Source organism: Colias eurytheme, chromosome 14 (assembly GCF_061535395.1).
Source record: "Colias eurytheme isolate Ceu_HAF_F1 chromosome 14, ilColEury1 Martin Lab GWU primary, whole genome shotgun sequence".
In the NCBI taxonomy this organism is placed as follows: Eukaryota; Metazoa; Arthropoda; class Insecta; order Lepidoptera; family Pieridae; genus Colias; species Colias eurytheme.
In genome coordinates this window covers 6,556,225-6,562,063 of record NC_142993.1, presented here as the reverse complement: position 1 = coordinate 6,562,063, position 5,839 = coordinate 6,556,225, and the positions used below count along the sequence as shown (strand labels likewise).

At 30.6% G+C, this 5,839-nt stretch overlaps 1 long non-coding RNA gene across 1 annotated transcript; it reads right to left on the bottom strand.

Annotated features, from left to right (window-relative positions):
- Nucleotides 1-427: 427 nt before the first annotated feature.
- LOC149902946 (uncharacterized) lies at nt 428-1,596 on the bottom strand. The gene is made up of 3 exons (XR_016457492.1): nt 1,037-1,596; nt 846-907; nt 428-771 (listed from the first exon to the last, which is right to left on the bottom strand). It is a non-coding gene; the product is annotated as an uncharacterized LOC149902946 (long non-coding RNA).
- Nucleotides 1,597-5,839: the final 4,243 nt, after the last annotated feature.

Sequence of the window (5,839 nt, the reverse complement as noted above, 5' to 3'; positions counted from 1 at the left end):
AAAACAGGATTCACGATATAACCTAATTCCACGCGGGCAAAGCCGCGGTCGGAATGATATTTTTTTAAATAAAAAAATTGTTTTAAAAAAAAACACAAAATATATTGACGCATGTATTTATTTTTTGCACTCTATTATAATTGTAATTATTCATTACAATTAATCAAAATAAAATAGCCAGAACAAAGTTAGGCCCTGGTAGGTAGGCAGGTACAGCAATGTGAGACGAACACTGGCTTATTTATACCAATAATAATGTATTATAAACATTAAATTAAGTTTACTTTCTAACAACAAAAATACATAATATTAGCTAATGTGAAAACGAATCAACCAATCATCCCACGCACAACAATGAAATGTGCACACAAATATTCATCCAAATCGGTTAATGTGATTCCAGTGACTGCAGCGCCATCTTCCGGGCCCAATTGTGTTTCCAGATCACCTAGGAACTCAATTTAATATACTTACACAAAATTTTTCGAAATGAAAACTCACATTACTATGTAAATATGAATATAAACCTGTTTTAGTACTAAGCAATTTCCCGCACAGGTGTAGTAAGTATAAATGAAATAAATATCAACATCAAATTCTTTATACAACATACTTATCTACCACCTACTAAGAAATGTAATTCTTGAAATTTTTTCGTATTTTTTTTTAATATAATACTACTCCAATGAGCTCCTGTTCCCATATTACGTCCACCATACTTCCACTAAGTTCACCATGATTTTTTATTTCTTTGCACTTTGTTGCTTTTTGCTAAAAATGGAATCATGCGATAAAACCAGTAGAGCATTGATAACATATATTTTTGACTGAATAAAGGTACTTACGAAGGAGTGGGTTCACATTGTGAACAATCAGTGGGTTTATTTTCCTTCTGGATTCCGGATTTCTGAAAAGATTATAATATATGCTATAAATGAAAAAATCTTACACATTCGTTATGTACTTAAAACAGGGGTACATATCAAACATCGTCTATAATACAATTATCATCAAATTTAAAATAAAACCAACTTACTTCATTAATTTGTTCCAATTGTAAGCATTCTTTTTCCTCCAACCTTTATGTTTCTTCTTCTTATTTTCTTTATTATCCCCATTTGTCTCATTTTGTCTTATCGTGTTGTCACCCTATGTTACGATTGCGCGAGCGACACAAGTTCCCCGTGTGACGGCCGTAGCGGGAATGACTCGTGCAGCGATCGGGGTAGGAAGGTACAGGGCGGCTCTCGCTATATTGGCTGGTCGCACGCTAATTTCAAGTATTTCTTGTTTATTTCAAAACCATCGCATATTTCAAAATTCTAAATCGGTAGACGTATAGGTTGTATATTTTATAGTTAATATCCAAAAAGTCGTAACTTTACGTTTGTTATTTTGAAGATGCCAGAGATTAAAAAAAAATAACAATGAGAACTTTGTATTTTTTTTCTATCGAGAAAATATCATGGAATCATGTTTCTAAAACGGTAGACGTATTGTGTTACTATTGAACTTTCTTGTCAAGAATTTTCATCACGACAACTTTAATAATATAAAAATTACGAAGGTTTAAAAAGGGCCGTAAATGTTAGAAAAATTAATTCATCACCTTAATGGATATAGACTATTTCTAAAAGGCGTCATTTATTTGTAATGTGACTTTGGATAAGTTTATCGTGTCGTCCGTGGGCCGCTTGATAACATTGTAATAATTTATTTTACGATCCAATAAGACATGTTTTCCAACTCGATTAATCGTATAAATTCTAGTGATTTTATTTACATGAAAAATCTCCGCACAGAATCTTACTGGAAGTTTAGAAAATAAAATGTGCTTCAGACATTTCTAGTTACAAAACGATCAAAGAGTCGACTGTAATGTAGAGATTCATTTTAAAGAATTTCGAGATGCATTGTCCATACACAATGCACGTGTTTAATAAACATATTACTGTTAATTATACATATTTTATTTTAACTGTAATCCTTCCATATCTTAAACGATAATGAAGCCTTATCCAACATCGGAAATGTTCTAAAATATAAATCTTCCGACCTTCTCATAAAGTATTAAATGTTCTTCCTGAGTTTAGTAAGATTTAATTGCACCAGTTCATGTTGTATCTTTTTAAAAACTAAAATATTTATTAAACAGAAACGGGAGTAACTTCTATTCATAACGACTTAATCTCTCGTTAACCGTTTGTTAATGATGCAGTATTTAGTTACCTTACTGAGAGCGATTAAAGTTTAAACCGGGGCTAACAATAAATATTTTTTACATGCAATGTAACATTGTTTTTCAGTTTCATTCGTATAAAACGTAATTGTTCCAAGCGTAGAATAGAACCTTTTTTACACGTGGTGCGTTTTATTGAAGAAAATTTTATATTAAGAGGATTTTGGAAAAAACAGTGATTAGCTGAAAACACTTGATGATGGTGAAAACATTTTCCTTAAAACATGATGAAGATTTTGGGCTATATTAAAACTGAAAGAAAATAAAATTGTTATTTACGTATAATTTTGTACTACATAGTCTTGTTCTCAAGTTTGTAATACCTATGTATTTGACCTATGCTTTACTTTAGAGTAAGGACCTACTAGTATGTCCTTACTCTAAAGTAAAGCGCGAAGTACTTAAGTTCTTTAACTTTTTAGAGAAGAAAAATATTAATACACAAACATCTGTAGGACGTCCTGACATTTTAAAACTAATGAAAATTATACATGAGTGACATAATGAAAGGTTGAAAAATTGCTATATACCAATCAGTCACTGATAGTTATGTGGGACACAGAGCCACAGAAAATCAATGTAACAATCAATCAACGTAGCAATGCAACAGAATGTCGATCACGTCTCGTTATTAATTAATTTGCCTTTGATAACATTACTACTACACTAATTTTAAATAGCTTGTTTTCTTAAGGGATAAAGAAACATCAAAGACTGTCCCGGTCGAAGTAAGAAGAAGGAATCAAGATACTTATGATTTTTCGAACGGAGAATAATTGTAATATAAAAAGGAATGAGTATATATTTTGTAAAGAAACGTTTATACAACAAGGACAGTTCGAGGTAGGTTTTAGGATTGTAATAAACTATTTATGAGGAAATTGATATTTAAGCTCTGAACACATTTTCATTATAGAGAGCTTATTAGAAATTCTAGTGTATACTGCGTATGTATGTTCGTACCATCTATGAATAAAATGTTGTACGTATAAGAATTTCCTGTCCTATATTTACATTTTACTTAAAAAAATATAGAGCCTAACATCTTATCTGTATGTAACTCACTACTGTAAACTCAAACAAATCAAACAACACATTAAAATACCAATAAAATCTTTCCAAAACAATGTACACAATTGATACAATAATTTGATATAAACGTTGTATCACTTTAATATAACCGTCGCAATATGTTGTTAATTAACTTACTGTATCAATAATTTCACGTATTCACGTAATAAACATACTTAGTGTACATTAAATTCAAATATTAACTGAATTTAGTTCACATACTTCAATATGGAGTGAATTTATTAGATAGAAGTTCAAGCAAAAGTTAATGAAATATAGATATTCTGTATCATAAAAAAGTGTTTGTGGTATTTGATAGATTAGAGAGAACTCGCCTCGACTATTGAATAAAAAAAATAAAATAAAAAAAATCTTTGTTTCACCATTTGTTTGTACCGACAATATTAAATATGAGGCTCTGGCTCTCTTTCTAGGCAAGCCTGTGTTAAGAGAGCCAGTCCCTTCCCATAATACATTGTTATTAAATTATTATTAATTCTTTAGTTTTACTCTATTCCTCAAAATATACATTTTGGGTAAATTACTAATATGTTTCTCATGATCATAATATAGAAGTAATATAGTTTATATTGTTTGTAGGTATTAATATTAATATGGTATTGATAAAACCAGTATATCGTTTATTACACAACGGGACGTGACACACATGACACAATATTAAGAAAATGAGATTCTAGCAGCGCCTGTACCATCCTTGTGTTGATTAAAATTGTTCGGTTCTTATATGAATGTATATTTTATTATTTACCAAGAGATTGCTTCATAGCGAAAATATCTTAAAATGTCGAATTTAAATCTCATTTTATATTAATTTATAAATGTCGAATTTAAGTCTAATTTTAGGATAGAGTAGATATTGTGTAAATTTAATTATTTTTGCTAATAACAACTAGCTATTGAATTCAGATCCGTGTTTTTATAACGCTAGATTGTGTCGTATTTTACCAAGCAATTGAATTAGTATATGAATAAGTATTAATTAATTGTGAATGCTGTATACTTGACGTATGAATAAAACATGAATTCGCTTAAATCAATTTGAAATCGAATGTGTCAATAAATTACATATAAATTAAACCGCACATGAAAACAATAGGTAGCAAAAGTTATTTGAGGAAATCCTCATGGTTTGTTTGACGTGATTTTAATTTATGATATTCATATATTTAATATGTATTGACAACTGCGGATTTTGCGTAAGACTTAAATTGTCGTTTGACAGTAACATGACGTTTACAGTCAGATATTGATCATCTATGTATCTGTGATACGAGAAAATATCATGTGTTGGTTACCGTATAATATATGACCTCAATAGTAAGGACTTCATACTATAAAATACATACGCGTTTTAGTGTTTGATAATATGTGCGTACCATACACCACTGCTACCGACGATACATTTATGTCAATTTAATTGATGCCTACTTTATGGAGTTGTATTAAAATAATGTTTAAAAAAGATAGATTCTCAACTATTAACAAAGATATTCTTTAACTCTCGTAACTCTACTTTTATAAAAAATATTGTGGCTGTGAGAGGAAGCGTGTATACCTATTAGTCAATCACAATGGATCCTTCCCATTTTAAAAGGCAGGAAGTTGGCTTTTAGTCTGAAATACAGCATAGTCGCTATTTTGTAGGTGGTAAATTGGGCGTGAGGGATAATAATATAAACGATGACAGCCTTCGCGGTAAAAGGTATTTTTATTATATTATGACATGCTTAATTTAAGAGAATTCACGTAGGCATATAAAACAAATATTTTCTTATTGTATTTGTTTATACATATTTTACTAGAGGTCCGCCCCGGCTTCGCCCGTGGTACATATTTCGCAATAAAAGGTAGCCTATGTCCTTTCTCGGGTATCAAAATATCTCCCTACCAAATTTCATGCAAATTGGTTGAGTAGTTTAGGCGTGATTGAGTAACAGACAGACAGACAGAGTTACTTTCGCATTTATAATATAAGTATGGATAATTTTTTGAGTTTGAGTTTGCTAATGCCTAAAGGGCTAATGCATACTGTCATTGCAATACAGCGTCAATTATTATGAGAGATTAAAAAGACTTGTTGTTTTGTAATGTGTAGGGTGAAAGGACTATGTTAAATGTATTTGTATTTTATAGATATTATTTAATTTGCTGCATATTTCATACATACCTATTCATACATGAGCTCTGATTAGGTACGTTAAAGCTCCTGTGTCCAGTTTGTAATAGTACAAATGTATGTAATATGAGTAATGTAAATGTAGGTACTAGATTATAATAATACAACATCGGCAATTTAAAGGGACTGTATATAGTCCCTCTCCCGTTGAAACTTGACCCAATGCAATTATATAATTCACAAAGTAATTTTGCTTATGAGCAAGTTTTTACCTCATCCTATATACCTATCCTACCTACATGAAAAGTTCGATTAATGGGACATGGGGCATGGGACAGATACATTTACATTGAGCCTTCTTTACCTAGCCTTGTCTTTTTTATATTGGTCGT